Genomic DNA, 16,844 nt, shown 5'->3' with positions numbered 1-16,844 from the left:
ACAAATTTGACTGACTAGGTCAAACACAGTCACCATAAAATGGATGGCGTAAAGCCATTTTCCCCTGCCCACTGTATCCTTGCAGGGATGCCTTCTATCCCGGTTTCATTCAACTCAGTCAATCTTTGGATCAGAGCAGGCCACGCACAACCAGTCCTGGTCCTCATGAAGCTGCTTCTTCCCATCCCAAAGGCACTTAATTATGAATCTACTTCTTGCTTTTATTCATTATGTCCCAGCCTGCCCACTGGAAGTCTCTTTTACTAAGCAGTTGCTCCTTCTTGTCTGCCATACCCTACCTCTGCTATGAAGTCACCTACTCCTTGACACTTCATGGATAAAAAGGGTAGAAGGAACCATCTTCCTCTTACAAGGGCTGCAGCTGGGTCAACTGTATCTTATTACAAAGAAATCTAAACTCTAAACTGAGGATAAATAAAACAGACACTGTCAGTTGAACATGGGCATTATCCTAATTTTACAGTTGGGAAACAGGAGCCAAGAAAAGGAAACATCTAGGATAATAAAAATTAGTATGAGGCCTTTAACTTCCTAGGTGCCTTGCCCAATTGTCCAATTTGGTTGGTTTATATGGCATGCCACAAAAATTGAGATGAGTCCATTTTAAAGTCTTCAATGTCCTGGAAATGCTCAGAGAACTTACCGACTCACCACCCACAAGAATGTTGTTCCTGTGCATATATAAAGCATTGGCCTTAATTAATCTGATGTACAACACTGCGTCTTAAAAATGTCAAAAGCCTAGAGGATGCTTTTCTCCACCAAGAGCAATCAACAATGGTTTGTTTTCTCTCTATTTCTCAAAAACAAAAAACCAACACTTCACTGGGCCAGTTCTGTTCAGGGATTAATTTGATTTTTGACTGATTTCACAACCTTCCCAGTTTAACCCTGTGGACTACTGTATAACCATCAGCCTTTAAGCTGACTTTTCATTCCAAATCAACGTTTTCTAAATAATTATTTACCCATGAACTGGTCATAGAGGCCCTATGGCAATGTTTTCCTCCCCCTTCCATATGCAGAATCATTACTCGAAAGGGCAATGTGCCTTAGGTTTCCAGACTGCTCACCAATTCATCTTTTCTTAAGGCCACATTATGCATAAGCATTAATGTGCAGCACCAAATCTGGAGAAAGCCTGTCCAACTCTTCAGAGGAAACAAATTAATTGAATACCATCAGTGAGAACAAAGTGCAGAGGCACCCTGAGTGTATGAAGTTCCTGAACCCCACCTAAGCTTTCAACTAACAGGGGCCCAGGCAACAGTAAACAGCAGTTCTGAAAAGCACATGGAGCAGTACCATGAAATTTCATATTTCTGTATACAAGTTTTCTTATCCAGAAAGTGAAGATTTACCAGCCAACCTGAAACATCCAGCATTCCAGTGCTGCAGGAGGCTGCTAACAGGAGTTGTTCCAGACCTGAAACCGGGCAAACAGGAGGAAAGGGATAGGATCGCAGAGGTGAGTCCATGGCATGAAAAAGTGTAGCCAAAGTGTTAGAGTTGCACAGTGTTTTAGGGGGAAGGAACCTGCTCCTCCACATGGTTTCTGCTGGATTGAGTAAAACCTCCACTTGGACCTGCCCTGAATTCAAACACAAACCAAAATTCCCTTACAAGAAAGTTCATGTGCTACAAAAGATGGCTCAGTTCTGTCAACTCCATCTTCCCCACCAGCGTTCTGCCCACCAAGTTCTTTGCAATGACTCTCAAATTATAAATACCTCAGCATGACAGATCTGACCTTCACCTAGGCTGAGTTCAGTTCATATAGGGGCAGGTTGCTGCTTCTTCAAAACTGGTAACCTGGACATGGCAGTGGGCTGTATGTGAAAGGGACAATAATTGGAGCCAATGCATGTTAGAGTGAACAGGTAGTAGGGCCAAGACCCGAGTTCATGCCTCTTCTCCTTGGCTCTGATGAAATTGTGCAGAGTAGGACCTGCTCAGTGTTTGTGCCACCACTTACACAAAGTTTCACAATTAAAAAGACAGGTGATTAAGTCAGATCCCAAAGGAAACGGGGAATAAACTGTGGAAAATGGAACACTGAAATTGTCTGGGGGAAGTGTGTTTTGTCCTGTGCCTAGCTGCAAACAACATAAATCCACAGAGATCAAAGAAAATATTCCTTCTCCTTAGCTCTCAAAACCTTTGAACAGCAGGAGACCCACCAGCCTAAGGTTAAACAAAAAAATTGAAAGGAGTGATTAGAGTGAGGGAGTAGGTCAGTACCTGGACTTCAGAAGAGGAAATGCTGTATTTAACAGCCATTACTTGCCTTTATATCATGCAAGATGTCAGAACACTGGGGCTTCCTCTCTGCATCTCCATCACCAGAAGTGGGTGGTCAGCAGAGCACCCTGTTGCTGAGCAGAGATCACCAACAAGAGAAGAGTCAAGCTCTCCACAGCTGTGTATGGTGGGAAGGCAAGGCATAACTGGAAAGCATCCAGACTGGTTATAAGGATATTTATTTTTCCCCTGGGGACAACCAGAGTGGCCCAGAGATTGCACAGCCTCCTTGGAGGTTTTCAAGGCCCACTTAGATAAAGTTTTGAGTAGCCTGGTCTCATCTTATTGCAGATCCTGTATAGAGCAGGATGTTGGACTGGAGACCTCTTGAGATGTTTTTCATCCTAATTATCCTGTGATCATACTTCCTCTGATATTTTTGGCATATCAGAAAAGAAAGCTGCTCTATAATTGGTAGCAAGGACTCTGTCTCCAAATTGCAATATTTGGGTTCTTCTGCCTTTTGTAATGGCCAATTACCACTGCAATTACATTACAATTGTAATGAGATTAAAATATGGTTGAGATTACATCTAGATGCCTAACACCTCTATTTTAATATCCAATTTTGACTTCAGTGTGTCAACAAGCCAGTACTTTCCAGCACAGAAAGTCTGCATGCTGAATGTACTAGATATAGTATGGTGTTTTGATATAGTGACCCATAATAGGAAAAAATACACATGCACAGGAAATTAATCTTCATCTCCTTGAGCTGTTCAAATGTCCAAGGTTCCATGAGACTCTTCCAGCTTAGCACCATCTTCCTTTGCATTTCTAGGGGATGAGAACATAAGGAAATGCCATTCCTTTTACAGCTAAATTGTGCTATTACTCCAGCTACTTCTGAGATATTGGTACTGTTTGTTCTTCTAGCAGCAACTTTAAGATACTCAGACAGGCACATATTGCTCAGAGAAAATACAGAAGAAAAACAAGCTGAAATTTTGGTGGAGACCTTAATTATGAACACATAAGGACAAGTACATTTCTCTTCATTAAATCCAGAATGTCCAGCCTGTACAACACAGCAAGAATTTCTAACCCTTCTCAAGTAATGTCATTGATGCCAGATATTTAGTTGAATGATTTCAGCAGTGAATGTCAAATATCTCTCAAATATTTGCATGCTTCTTAGCTCCTAAACTGACAAGCTTTAATTTAAGCAGATATAAGTGAAATCTGCCACAGCACATGTTGGCTAAGATACTTAAATTATACAGGCCACAATGAGAAAGACACAGAGCACATGCAATCCTCATTAGAATCAGTGCGGCAAGGGCTCTTCTCATTACAGTTATTTAAACAATAAATTAATTTAAAACTCCTCAAAAAGCCCAAGCACAAAACTATTCAAGATGTGTGGGAAAAATGCCACAGTCTCGCAATCTGCTCTTCCTGGAAAAAATGGCAGTCCTCTCTTTTCATCTTCCCTTCTCTTTTCCCTACAGATCTTGTGTGGAGCATATAATACATAACCAAGGAAATGGGTCAGCAGAAAGTGTGAGGACATTAATTCCTGCATCATACCTTTCTGCAAGCTCAATAGACCCCAGCAGCCTAGGCAGTGGCAAACTGAACTGGAGAGCTCCTTAAGTTGCTAAAAGAATTACCTGCTCTTTCCAACATGAGTCCTTAGCATGCTATACCTCCCTCAGTCCATCCTCTTGTCTTTAGCCCATCCTTTAGGGATACAGTAAGCTTCATAGGACAGACACTACGCCCTTTCAGGTTTACTTTTCTCCAGAAAGCACTACATGCTGGCCTGTATTTTTCTACCTTCTCTCCCCCACCCCAGCCTTTTGAGCCTGTTGGCACATTTCAAGCCAGCTAGTAGAGGACGAGAAGATAAAAGATGAAATTCCACAAATCATGTGAAAATCAGAAGGGAGGATATAATTGTAGTGCTTTTAGCAAAAGAGACCTCGAAGAACTGTTTCACCCTATTTTTAGTCACCAGAGAATCCTCAGAGGAAAGCACTTTGAGGAGTTTCCCATTGAGAGGTCTCCATGGACTGGATCAATGGGCTGGGGCCAGCTGTGTGACCTTCAATAAGGCAAAGGGCCGGGTCCTGCACCTGACTCACAAGAACCCAAGGCAGCACTACAGGCTTTGGGCAGAGTGGCTTGAGAGCTGTCACTCTGAGAGAGCGGAAAGGGACTTGGGGGTGCTGGTTGACAAGCACTGAACATGAGCCAGGGTGTGCCCAGGTGGCCAAGAAGTCAAACCTCGGAATAGACCTCATACATTCTTAGACATGGGTTGATCCAGTCACAAGATCAAAGCCACAGAAAACCAGGCTTCTCATTTGCCAGACATTAATTCCAGCTATCAGACCAGAACTCTAGGCCTGCTTTTGGGTAGAAGCAATTGTTATCTCCACCTGTCTGTTCAAGTCCATGGAGGACAAAGGACTGGATCTAAACCCACAGTTAGGTGCCCACAGTGCCACTTGGATAGGTGGAGAGGCCTGATAGCAAAGGATCTTCTGTCCCTCCTCTAACCACTCAGTTCTTTCCGAAGCAGTTACTGAGGCACCTCTAATTCATGTGCTGAGCATGTCCAGAAATATAAACCTTTTGGCTACATTGGGCCAAACATCCTAGAGCCATCCTACTTCAGAAGGCATTTGGGACTTATGAACTATGTCCTCTAGTGCTGATATTCACTTAGCAAACAGCTGGTGGAGAGGAGAAAGTGCTATTGAGTCTGTCCTGTTAGACAGCCAGCAGCAGCTTAGTTGCCAGGGTTTAGCAAGAGTGCACAGAGGGAGCTCTCCTTTTGGGATCTGGTCACTTTCTGCCCCAGGTGCCTCCATCCCAGGTACTGTTCAGAATTATTCTCTCAGTCTGAAGCCAAGGGAACTGGGAATAACAGATGATGGTGATGACTAACTACAAACATCCTGTTAATGCCCTGCTGAGATGATCAGTCAACAAATTTCCATCCAAAGATGAGCACCTAAGAAAATGGAACATGCCAACCTCTCAACCTCTCTCCACTGATGGAGGAGGCAACCTAAATCATTAAACTTCTCTCTTTTACACAGGTACCTTTACAATCCGTCCTTCAGACTCCAAAATATACAATTCAATCCTCTAAACTTGTAACAATTTCATTTTTAATACAGACAAACCTGTTAGATTCAGTTGGGGTACATTTCAGACTCTATAAATAATGTTGATGTATTTATAAATTTAGTGCAGAATTTCAAGTCTTACATTTTAGATGCCAAATGCTTTTAGTAGAAAGCTTTTTAGATAATAGGATCATTCTTGTATTATGCATTCATAAATTTCTTTCAGTGATAGGGGTGGGTTGAAAGATCAGTTCAACACTACTGATTAGTTTCTTAATTAAGTTACTGTGTTCAAAACAGGATAAATAAATACCGGTCACAATTTAAAGGGAAGCAAAAGTGGGTCACAGAACTTGAAAAGGCTGCCCAGTAAAAACAACAAAATGTTGCATTTTTCTCTCTGGAGAAGTGCTTTTGCAAATGGCTAGTGCGATTTTTCTCCCTCTCAAGAAGTGGACTGGAAATGCTGCACTGATCTATCATGAAAAAGGGGTCAATCAGGGGTGTTCTGTAAGGTGGGGAACGAGATTTACAGCAACATAATCAGTTGGCCAGTTCATCATTACACACTACACGTGTCCTAAATTAGGAGAGCATGAAGCGGGTGGATACATTAAGCTGTTTCACGGGAAGCAATTTAAGCGAGTTGTTCTTGTTCCAGTTCTTTGAGACTCAACAACACATCTCCCAGGAATCTGTAAATCATCAGCAGGTGATATTGTTGGCTGTCATAGCACAGACAGGCAGAGCCAGCTACAACTTTTACCAGGCATTTTTTCTGCTCTTGTTCTTAAAATTCTCCTTTCCAGGAAGCTGCAAAACAAACCACAAAACAGTCAGTAAAGTAGGACAGCACAAAACAAAATTCCAGAGATAAGAGGCATGCTGATAATAAAGTCTTTGACATCTGTTTGGAAGCATTGCTGAGTTAAATATCAGTCCTTTGCCAGATTAACATACATATGCCTGCTCTCTCTGTTGACCTATGTAGCCTGTGTCAGTGCAGTATCTAAATGCCCTGGGAAACACCAATGAATGTACCCTCACAGCACCCTTTTGGGGTATCAAAATCTAGAGATTAACAGACTTCTCTGAGGACAGATGTAAAATATATGGTAGAGAAAGGCCCTCAGAATTCTGGTTCCACATAACCACAGCAGGAACATCTATGTTACTGGGTCCCCCATCTGTCTGGTACATAAAAGGTTGTTACTGATTGCTACTGTGGCCACTGAGGAGAGAGCAAGATTTACAACAAAGACAACTGTGTTGGATATGAGAGGAGTCTTCTAACTGCAGAGAAATGAGATACTGGGACAGGATATTCACAGCAACACTTGTGACTTGTCCTTCAAACAGGTTTTTGAAAAAGGGCTGATAAATAATCCTCAGGAATGGGTCTTTTGAAAGATAGAATTGCCCTGCTGTGTTCTATGCTGTGGACATGACAGCCTAGGGTATTACCTGGTTTGTTTTGCCGTCTTTAGCTTTGCAGTGCATATCAGGACTTGAGTGGTAGACAAGTAGTGGTGACATTTATTATCACCAGGCTAAAAGAGAAATGGGTTTAAGTCTACTGTGTCAGAAGATATAAAAAAATAAATTATATAGCTCATGAAGTTATTAGAATAAACCAAGAAGCTACAGAGGACTTGGGACAGGCTCTCTCAGCAATGCTGAAGCACAGTGGGGCATGAGGGAGCATCTCCATATAAGGAGACTAGGGCTCTGACAGGAATTATAGGGAGTATGTAAGGTGTGCTGAAAAATAAAGTAACTTTCAGGAACTGGCTCAGCAGCTGATCAGTCAAGAATCTATGAGATGGAAAAGCGTATGAAACAGCCACATCTGCATGGAAGATGAGATCTTATGGGTCCAACCCAACCCCTTTTTCAATTCAACAGAGCACTTCCATCTGACTTCAGGAGCTTGGACTTGGCTTTCCCTTTATGAAAATGACCCAAACTTCATATTTTATAAGGGGCTGAATTCCTAGGGAATGCCAAGAAATTCTGCACCCTCCAATGGAGTCTCTTGTTACAGCATACTTGCGTGGGATTTCTGAACATCTGGAAGCCGGTCCTGACCCAAAGTCGTGGACAAACAGTGACTGCACAGATAAAGTCAGAGGGGTCTCAACTTGCTTTATGTGCACTCAGCAACTTACAGTGCCCAAGCATTAAAACGCAGGTATCACATTTCTGAGCTGGGCTTTCTGGTCAAAAATACATCTGTGCATAGCCCCAGCAATCATTTTGCAGTGTATCTTCCTCCCCTTGCTTGTTTGAATGGGGTTTGCCTCTGCCCTCTTTATAGAGATAAAATAATTGAAACAGCTGACATAAAGCAGGTGTTTTGAATTATTTATGTGCTTTCTACAGGATTAAAAAGAAAAAAGAAGAAAAAAAAGAAGAACAAAAATACTAAGCATACCTTGCCTATCTATGCAGCAGAACTATGGTTTGCATTCTGTGAGGAAAATACCTGTTACATCCTGTATGGGTATGTAAGTTTTCTATGGATTAAGCAAACACCACCATATACTGCAGGTCAAAAAAAAAAAAAGATAAAACCCTGTGCATGTGTAGAGATACAGATATCTGTCTCCTTCTGCCATGTCTAACAGCATGCAGAGCTAGAGTTCATAGCAGGATCTGGCACTGAGGAACCAACATGTGCATCTGAATGTGGCCCTGCAGAGATAGATACACTTGTTTGTATGCTTATACTGCATCAGGGGTGGAATATGCAGCTCATTTCTTTTCTTTTGGCTAAGCTGGGGAAGGCTCAAGTCATGAAGCCCTGGCAGCATCAAGGCATTCCCAACAAAAGCCTCAAAATCATCTGAGTAGCCAAGCTGCAGGTATATACGTGAGAGTTACCTCAGCCCAGCTCACCGTGTTACAGGATCACGGTTGTGATAACTTGATCTTCACTACACCCTAGGGAGAAATATAAGCCAGAAGCTTTTCAGGGCTATAGGTGTCACTTTTCTGTTCATGAGAAGACCATTTTTATGTGGCCATGGTATGTTGCATTTATCTGAAGATTCTGTTCAGCTGTTGCCTTTCCAAATATTTTGATACAGTACATGTAGATGTTCACTAGCCTGTCAAGGATAAAATGAATACACGGGAATCTTGGAAAGACATCAAGCAGAGGGGAACCTAGATCACAATAACATGATATGAAGTGTAGATAAGGATCCAAACTTATCTAGGGCTTGGGGTTTAGTTGTCTCCTTTCTTTCCACAACATTGATGCTTACAAAAAATCCTCTAAAATTTTACACATGCAACTTGTGTGATATTGGCCATTGAGGAACTCATGCTGGTTTTGGTAAGTGCTGGGAAAAATGGCCTTTTTGGCCTAGAGCTATTACTTTTGCCTCTAGGAAGCAAAGAAAGTAAGAATAGAAAAGCCTGAGAGACAGATTTATATGGCCATGTAAATAAAAATTTGGACATGTTTCTTTTATTTCTAGTTGTTTCATCTTTATAATAACTTTTCAGCTTTACATTAAAGATGGTTCTTATCACAGAAATAAGGCTATCTATCTTCTTATCACAAGTCAAAGGCTAGATGCGGAATGTCCTCTACCTAGACCAACACTTTTTAACCCCATGTCTGCCCTTTACAGGTTCAGAACCAGACACAATTTCCAAGCTGCCCTCTTTCAACAAAAAATTTATCTTTTTTCTAAGTTTGCTGGCCATAAAGCATTTCTCAGTTTCAATATAGCCTGGCTCCCCATGTGTCCTATGGTCACTTTTAGAGAACCTCTCCTGAGTTGGTATACACTGTTCAGGAAACAAAGGCAAATATTAGTTGTCTAGTGTGACGTAACCTTATAAGCCTCTCACCTCCTCACCCTTCTACCTCTAAGGCCAGAAACCTGTTGCTACAGATTTTTGGTACTCAAGGCTGTAGTCAGGCATGAGAGTGATGAGGGGAACAAGCAACAACACAACTGCTCTCTGTAATATGATGAGTGCTACAGAGGAGCCTGCCAGCATCTCTGTCCCTGCCTTGACAAACACTGCTGCCTGGTTATTGAAACCACCTGCAGATCTCCCCTCTACTCACATGATGAGCAAATCCAGACCACTGACTCAAAATCTCTATGCCCTAGAATCCCCTTCCTTCCTATTTTAACAAAGACATTTTCAAAATCTGGTAGCTCAAAAACTTCCAGCATTCAGCACAAATTGCTTTAAATCCCAGTGGAAAATAGATTCTTCCATTTCAATAACATGGAGTTTGCTTAGAGAGCTGGCAATTCAGAGGAGACTGAACAACTCCTGCCAAGCCACGGCTGCACACCACAGCAGCTGGGGCAATGAGTATTTATTTTTTCCCACTGAGGTGGAATTGAGACATCACTCATGTAAATATGTTTCCCCATGTTTTAAATGATGGCTGCTAAAGGGTGTCTCCCACACTTCAAGCAGCCGAGTGCACATCTTTGTCTAGTCACCTGCTCTGGAAAATTTGGACCTCCAACAACGTCTTAGATTGGATACTCCTGCTGGCCTTTAAAATACAAAACATTCTCCTAAAGGGATGGAAAGGAAAATCTCAGTAAAACATCATAGATGGGAGAACACTTATTCTCTTTCAGTTAGCACCTGGCATCCTTCTCACTAGTTTCAGCTGTCCTCACACATAAGCCCACACTTACAACCATCCACTGCTGTCTCAAAGACCTTCTCCACAGCCCTTCTCCATAGGGGCTTATGCTAAATACTGATCTAGCCTCAGTCCCACCCAACCAGCAATACCTTTAACACTTTGCTGACCAACAAACTGCAGGAAAAGCAGGATTACTCTTTGTCACCCTCAGCCCAGTAAGCACCATCCTTCTTAGTCACTCATGTCCAATACCACACAATGTCTCAGGTCTTACTAACAGGCAGCAGTTGCTGTCGCAGCCCTACAGGAACAAAATGGATTCCCTTTCTTCTCAGGGGAAAATGCTAGCATGAAGAGCCTGCCTTACCAAAATACTCAAGAATCAGCACAGTAATCAGCAAGAGCCAGAAATTTTCTACAGAGCCCCAGATCCAGGACTGCCTCTAGGATTTAACCGTGTCCAACACTGGCAGATGTGGCCAAAGAAATCCAGCTGCTGCCAAACTGGTTGCAGTTGCAACTGCATCTGAAGCTGGCCAGCACTCTGTGGTGGTCTTCTCACACCTTTTCCTTAATGTGAGCAGCCCAAGCATGCCAAAGAGGTTAGGATCTGTGCAGATGTAAGTTCAGGCAACTGCAAACAAAGAGAACACAAAACTTGCAACAGAAAAAAAAAACCAACCAACAGTCCTTGCCATTTCTTCCCCACCTCACCTTCCCAGCTGTTATGTATTCACATGCTAAGGGGCTCTCAAACCTTCCTTAAGTCCAGCAGTTTTCAGTGCACAGGTCAAAGACCCAAAGCATTCCTGCTGGCTCCCAGGAGATGCTCTATGAGGGCCAAGTGGGGATGTCATGGCTCAATGCCATGCTCAGGAGTTTCCCAAGAGCTCTGCTCCACTTTTGGGGGTATGTGTTGGATAGAATAGGATGCCCCACACTGCACTCTGTAAAAGCTCTTGTCCGCTCCCCAAAGCCTTCTGAGAAGGGGTAGTTTTCCCCTCTCTTCAGAACTGAAGCGGGCAGAATAAAACACCTTGTTGATCACCCACAGCTTTCCTAACAAAACAGAACCTGCACTGGCAGAAAAACAAAATAGCTGCCTTCCCTTACAGAAAATTACACACCTTTCTCTGGCATATTTTTCTACTCTATAACCCATCTCAAGAATGAAAGCAGTAAGTGGGCACCATCAGGGGGCTGGGAACAAGTATCAGAACAAGTTCTACTATAAAGCACTTTTGTAGCCACAGATACACACACAATGATGAGGACACAGAAAAGCTCATGAGGGAATCAACCATTTTCTCATCAGAGAAGGACTTGAATGTTGTCCCGTCAATAAGGGTAGGGGCCACAACAGTGACCAGTAAGGAGAAAACTAAATATTGAGTTGCTGCTCAGTAATTGAGCACAGCCCATGCTGTGCACGAAATAAGGCAGAAATGAAAGGGAGGAAAATAGCAGAAGCATATGTAATTAAATCCTATGACAGAAAAGCATTCCCACAGGGACTAACAGAAGATACCAGGGGTAGCTGGAGTTCTGGGACTTGCTGACTTGAAATTGTCAAACATGTGCATGTAAGAGTGTGTCTGTATGTGTGTATTCTGGCTGTGCATGTGGGATCAATCCATGCAGAGGTCATCTACATGGAATCCGTATACCAGTCCCTTAAGAGAATGCTAGAGGGATGGGAACTGAGGCTAGAAGGACAAGAGAGATCCATCAACAAAAAAACTATGCAGAAGAACAGAGTAATTCCTTATACTGGTCATGTACATATATAATTTCCACTATTGAGGAATTTGTGAGTAGCAGGACACTTACAGTCAAGTTGCAGGTAACCTGCTAGAAAACAACAACCTTGCCTTTGCAAATCTGAGGGCATCCTTTAAATAATTTATTTTAAAATGTGCATGCATTCAGCTTTAGCATGGGCGATGGCTGGAGTAGGAGAAATTCATGATAGTCCTCTCATAGTAGAGGAAGTAGGAGCTAGGCATCTACCCATCATTTAGATCTCACTCCAGAATGCTGTTTGCCTGCAGATCATTGATCAAAACGATAGTTTTTGATCACAGATCAAAAAGCATTTGTTCCAATTCTGGGACAGACTAGAGAGTGAGGCAAGGCCTGGGTGGAGCTGGAAAAAATGACAACAGGCAGCAGATGGGAAATGGAGGTAGCCCAGGGAGGAGAGGCAGTGGAAAACTATCTTAGTAGGTAGCAGCTGGAATGAGAGGGGAAGTGGTCAGTTTAAGAGGAGAAGAAAAGACAAAGCTGTAATGCTGTTCACTCTGGTCACTACTGCAATGTACAAAAAGGAGCACGGAAAAAGGAAAATCAGAAGGCAGCCTTTAACTTCTCTGGTTTCTGGCAACCTGGGAAGCCTTGTTCTCATCATGAAAATAATGACCAGTCTACAGTATAGCAAGAGAGGAGGCCACCTCTCTTCCAAAACGGACCAAAGCTGCCAGAAATTTTCCCACTGCTTTGGGCCTAAGGGTGCCACTAAGCCGATTGCTAATCTCTAACACATGCCTTGTCTCAGCAGTCGCAGTGGGGTGAGGCACAAGGGTTTTAATTTCTGCTTTACATCCTTCCCGCTAACGCCCAGCACGCCTCTCCCTCCACCACATGGCTTTGCGACCTCTGTTTCTACTATTTTCCACCTTCTTTTTCCAAAAGTCAGCCTGAGGGCCAGGGAAGGTGGTGAAGCACTGTGTGGGAGCAAAACCCAAACATGGCTACTTAAAGCAAATATTATTTTTCAACTGAAAGACTTCTAAATTTCCCCCCCCCCCCCCCCCAGTTTATTTTTAGAACAATGGTAAAATATACAAATCCTGGAGGCCTCAAGCACTTTCCTGCTGCGCTATTGATTTAATTTATTTCTTTAATTTGTTAAAACCTCACCAAAAAAAATGTTATTCTTTGGAGACTTTGCTAGCCCAAGTTTTGCATATATAATTTGCTGCAAAAGATTAATGAGGTAGCAAAGGCATTTTTTTATGGATTCCCTTGGTTTTCTCTCACTCTCCATCACTTTTTCTCTTTATTTTCAACTCACACAGCAGCGCAGGTCCACGAGTCTGCTAAGAGCTCTCCACAGACAGGATACAGGCTGTGGGAAGGAAGTAAAAAGCCTCTTTGACAGCTGTAGCCCTTGTCTTTCCCCACTCAGAGATGCCGGAGCATCAGAGCTCAGAGATGTCCTGCTCAGAGATGCCTCTGCGGCCGCGTCCGGGGGAAAAGGAGGGCTGCAGGAAGGTGTACAGGAGGGCTGCAGGAAGGTGAACGGGAGGGCTGCAGGAAGGTGTATGTACAGGAGGGCTGCAGGAAGGTGTATGTACAGGAGGGCTGCAGGAAGGTGTACGGGAGGGCTGCAGGAAGGTGTACGGGAGGGCTGCGCTTGTGACAGCGGCTAATCCTACGCATAGTTCAGAGGTGCAGTCAGCCAGCCCGGCCAGGCACTCAGGGCCTTCTTTTGGCTCACCCAGAAATCTGCTGACACTCCCAGAGACTCTCAGGGAGCGCCTTGGATCCCGGCCCCAGAAACCTTCCCGTCGACCTGCCCCTCTTACGGAAAATGAGCAATGCGTGAAGTGTGGCAGCAGCACTGACTTCCGTGGTGGTGGCTAAGAATCAGGTCTGTTTCTCTTTCTTCATCCAGAATAACCAGGCTACTTGTCAAGAAGACACACTATGCTTAGAGGTGTCTAAATACTTCCTCTTCTCTCAGCCCACGCTCAGCCTCTATTCCACAGAGCACAGATTTTGCCTAACAGGAGGTGGAATGGAGGGAGAGAAAAGGAAAACAAGAAGTGAGGAAGCACAGGGAGAGTGGGTTAAGATACTCGAGTCAGGGCAGAGAGATAGAACAGGTTCCTTGTGATAGCTTTGGAGACAGGGTAGGTCAGTGGTGGGGCAAAGGTATGTAAAAGGGAAAAGAAGTCACAATGCTCTGCTGCAGAAGTGAAAAGAAAGGTAAAAGTCTCTTGAAAAGCAGCCAACAGAGAGAGACCTCCTCCCTTTCTTCACATGCAACGCTGATTTTTAACCCGAATGGACCAAAAAGCAATGGCAAGCAGCCACTCTTCTAGCTTGTCTCCCTGCCTTTTGGGAAGTCTGCCCATTGCTTTAGGGCTGGAGACTCCTATGTGCTGAAGAACTGAAGACAAATGCCCTTCAGCATGACTGCAGCCAGGCCACTCAGCACATCACTGCACTCAAACCACTTAGAACAATTTGGAACTCTGTCCAACTGACCCATCAGAGAAAATACACAACAGGAACTGAGTCAGGGATGCTAACCATGGTGTGATTTAATTTAGGGGGATCAGCTATGGTCCAAGGGCCATGTACAGTCTATGGGGCAAACCTATGCAGCTCAGTATCTTTTTTTGCCACAGTCTTAACACAAACACTGTCAGGACCATTGCCAAACATTTCTGAGTGTGCCACTGGTGCAGCACTGAGCCAAATAATCTGCACTTTTGCCTGAATCAGAGTGTGTCAGACAAGATCAGCCAGATTTCTACAGTCTCTATTCTGCGCTCTCAACTGCCCTGCTTTGGGTGCTGGTGTCACACAGGCACAAATGTTCTGTGAGAAATCTGGCTCCTGCAGTGTGCCATTCCGGCAAACACCACCAGCACATTTTTCTCACCCTGTCTTCTTTTTCCACACAGAAAGAGCAAGGCAGAGCAACAGTGCAAGAATAAGGAAATGACATGAAAGTACCTGTCTGGAGCAGCCAACTCAAAGACAGTGACACACAATAAATAACCTTGAAAACTGAAAAATGGGGCTGCCATTCTCTGTCACACCAGAAATGTCATAAACCAGGAAAGAGATATGTCAATCATTTGAGGATCCCCCTCCCTAGAAGATTTTTTTTATACCACCATATTACATAGCTTCTTTTGCTACCTAGAGGGCCCAATTTCCTAATCTGTGTCTGCCTCTGCCTCCCCAGTTCAGTCCACTGCTGCAGGTGCATTCAATTCCCTGGCTACCCATCCCCAGTGGCACCTAGAGCCCTCCAGTGCACATAAAACATGGCTTCATCCAACTTTTTTAATGCTGAGACTCAAAGGAAGGACTGCTGAGGGAGGCAAACCAAAACAATTGCTCAGTTGTGATTCAGACTAAGGAATAAGATCAGCTGAGAGGAAGTGTCCCTTGTGCATTCAGCAAGTTTTGGAGGCAACGTTGAACTCAGTGCTATTGGACAAGGTAGCTTAGAGCTAATTAGGGCATTTCTGGATGAGTTGCAAGCACAGCCCTACATCCTCTTAGGCTACTCTGAAAAAAAGCATAAACATTTAGTTCAACCAACAGAATTTTTAGTGTGCAGATGTAGCCCTAACACCTTTGAATATCACTGACTGGATTGCTCAATATATCATGTTGATAAAAAACTCGACGGGATTCCCCTTCTGGATTTTCTTTGATTTGGTTTGGTTTTTTGGTGGTGGGTTTTGGGGTTTTTTTGTTTGTTTTTTTGGTTTGTTTTTGTTTGGGGGGGGTGTGCTTTTGTTTTGTTGTTGTTTTTGTTTTGTTTTAAATGGAATGACACATGGTAAACAGTACACACAGATATGGTAATGGCACTTAAATAATCCCATACATAGCAAAGATTCTTGCATACATTCATTTAAAGTAGGCCTGAGGCAAGCCAAATATACAAACAATTAGGGATCTGTAGGCCTGCCAAGAAATATTCATGCAGCATATAGGCCCAAGAGAAAATATAGTGAAGATTAAGAATATTATTAACACATATCTGGAGATAATAGTATTTGATGAATTTCTCTATGAGTATCTCCGTGATCATGGCAATTCCCATAAAAAGGGCTGGACTGACATTTTCCCCATTTACCTACAACAGTCCAATCTACAGCTCTGCAGTAGAGCAAAGTATCTGCAATTTAAACAGCTGGTAAGCCATCTTCCTTTATTCCGTTACACAGTAATTAGATCCACGTCCTTCACTCAGCTTATGACCAATGTTTCTGTTTCACTCACATCCTATGACAACTTCTGTTTCCCTTTTCTTTCATTTTTTTTTCCACAAAAAGGTGCTTTTTTTTTTCCCCTCCTGAAACTTGTAAGCTTTTTGTTCCCATTGCAATCTTTGGCATGCAAAGCCGGTGGTATCAGAAAGTGCAAATGCTTCCATATTCTTTGAATTACTATAAACTGCTCTATGGTTTTGTTCATCTTAAGTACCCAGATTTTTGATATCTCAGCTGGTCCATTCCATGCTCACAAGTTAATAAGACTAGAGCCAGGGAGAGACATGAGAAAGGCCACCCAATTAAAGTGAGAAAATGAAGATCAAAACAGGCTACTGTGCTGTCATATGGTTAGGTACTGAACTGTGTCTGGCGCAGTCACTGATAACAGGCGAGATAATGCTGCACGTGTCACTTTGCTGTGACCTTCACCAGTTAGCTGGCTCGAGCCTTATGAGAGCTGACTAACTTTTAAGTTCAAAAGGCTTAGATTAAAATTATTAGTAACCCTGAAAATCCTCAAATAGCTTCACTGAAACAAGAGGAATGACTTTGAAATTAGAAGCCCTGTGGAAAGGACTCTACATAATTTGATAATGGACACAGATCATTTTCTTCTCCATTAAACCAGCAGGAACTGAGCAATGAAAGTCCATGCTTAATAGAGGGATAGGGAACTAACCAATGTGAGCATGAGATTACCAATGTTTAGATCAATCCTTGGGTCTGCTCAGGTACAAGCTGCTCAGTACAGTGTGTACTGTCCTCCTGATCATGTATCCAGAA

General features: G+C 43.1%; 1 long non-coding RNA gene across 1 annotated transcript in view; it reads left to right on the top strand.

Moving 5' to 3' along the window:
* The window catches only part of LOC136367534 (uncharacterized), a 313,961-nt gene that overhangs the window by 267,031 nt on the left and 30,086 nt on the right, over positions 1-16,844 (top strand). Inside the window, exon 2 of the long non-coding RNA XR_010744703.1 lies at positions 135-159. This is a non-coding gene — a long non-coding RNA (uncharacterized lncRNA). The remainder of the gene's footprint in view (positions 1-134; positions 160-16,844) is intronic.

The sequence above is a fragment of the Sylvia atricapilla genome, chromosome 1, assembly GCF_009819655.1.
Source record: "Sylvia atricapilla isolate bSylAtr1 chromosome 1, bSylAtr1.pri, whole genome shotgun sequence".
Classification (NCBI taxonomy): domain Eukaryota; kingdom Metazoa; phylum Chordata; class Aves; order Passeriformes; family Sylviidae; genus Sylvia; species Sylvia atricapilla.
This window is presented reverse-complemented; position numbering and strand designations above follow the sequence as displayed.